Genomic DNA, 2,023 nt, shown 5'->3' on the forward strand with positions numbered 1-2,023 from the left:
TTGAATGGTAGCTGTTGTTGTAGGAAAATTCTGCTAACGGTAGATGTCGATCCCAACTGTTTCCGAAATCAATAACACATGCTTGTAGCATGTCTTCAAGCGTTTGTATCGTCCTTTCGCTCTGCCCATCAGTTTGTGGATGATAGGCAGTACTCATGTCTAGACGAGTTCCTAATGCTTGCTGTAATGTCTGCCAGAATCTTGAAATAAATCTGCCATCCCTATCAGAGATAATAGAGATTGGTATTCCATGTCTGAAGACGACTTCCTTCAAATACAGTCGTGTTAACTTCTCCATCTTATCATCTTCTCTTATTGGCAGGAAGTGTGCTGATTTGGTGAGACGATCAACTATTACCCAAATAATATCAAAACCACTTGCAGTCCTTGGCAATTTAGTGATGAAATCCATGGTAATGTTTTTCCATTTCCATTCCGGGATTTTGGGTTGTTGAAGTAGACCTGATGGTTTCTGATGCTCAGCTTTGACCTTAGAACACGTTAAACATTCTCCTACGTATTTAGCAACATCGGCTTTCATACCCGGCCACCAAAAATGTTTCTTGAGATCCTTGTACATCTTCCCCGTTCCAGGATGTATTGAGTATCTGGTTTTATGAGCTTCTCTAAGTACCATTTCTCTCATATCTCCAAATTTTGGTACCCAAATCCTTTCAGCCCTATACCGGGTTCCGTCTTCCCGAATATTAAGATGCTTCTCCGATCCTTTGGGTATTTCATCCTTTAAATTTCCCTCTTTTAAAACTCCTTGTTGCGCCTCCTTTATTTGAGTAGTAAGGTTATTATGAATCATTATATTCATAGATTTTACTCGAATGGGTTCTCTGTCCTTCCTGCTCAAGGCATCGGCTACCACATTTGCCTTCCCTGGGTGGTAACGAATCTCAAAGTCATAATCATTCAACAATTCAATCCACCTACGCTGCCTCATATTCAGTTGTTTCTGATTAAATATGTGTTGAAGACTTTTGTGGTCGGTATATATAATACTTTTGACCCCATATAAGTAGTGCCTCCAAGTATTTAATGCAAAAACAACCGCGCCTAATTCCAAATCATGCGTCGTATAATTTTGTTCATGAATCTTCAATTGTCTAGACGCATAAGCAATCACCTTCGTTCGTTGCATTAATACACAACCGAGACCTTACTTTGATGCGTCACAATAAATCACAAATTCATCATTCCCTTCAGGCAATGACAATATAGGTGCCGTAGTTAGCTTTTTCTTCAATAACTGAAACACTTTCTCTTGTTCATCATTCCATTCAAATTTCTTCCCTTTATGCGTTAATGCAGTCAAGGGTTTTGCTATTCTGGAAAAGTCTTGGATGAACCTTCTGTAGTAACCGGCTAGTCCTAAAAACAGGCGTATGTATTTCGGAGTTTTTGGGGTTTCCCACTTTTCAACAGTTTCTATCTTTGCCGGATCCACCTTAATACCTTCTTTGTTCACTATGTGACCGAGGAATTGAACTTCTTCCAACCAAAATGCACACTTTGAAAACTTAGCGTACAATTCTTCCTTCCTCAATACTTCTAACACCTTTCTCAAATGTTCACCGTGTTCTTGGTCATTCTTTGAGTAAATAAGTATGTCATCAATGAAAACAATGACAAACTTGTCAAGGTATGGTCCACACACTCGATTCATAAGGTCCATGAACACAGCTGGTGCATTAGTTAAACCAAACGGCATGACCATAAACTCGTAATGACCGTAACGTGTTCTGAAAGCAGTCTTTGGAATATCATCTTCTTTCACCCGCATTTGATGATATCCGTGAAATGTCCCGTTCTTATTGATTAAAAACGTTCCATATTAATTGATTTCGTTGCGAGGTTTTGACCTCTATATGAGATGTTTTTCAAAGACTGCATTCATTTTAAAACAAACCATAACCTTTATTTCATCAATAAAGGTTTAAAAAGCTTTACGTAGATTATCAAATAATGATAATCTAAAATATCCTGTTTACACACGACCATTACATAATGGTTT

The sequence above is a fragment of the Rutidosis leptorrhynchoides genome, chromosome 1, assembly GCF_046630445.1.
Source record: "Rutidosis leptorrhynchoides isolate AG116_Rl617_1_P2 chromosome 1, CSIRO_AGI_Rlap_v1, whole genome shotgun sequence".
NCBI classification, from domain to species: Eukaryota; Viridiplantae; Streptophyta; class Magnoliopsida; order Asterales; family Asteraceae; genus Rutidosis; species Rutidosis leptorrhynchoides.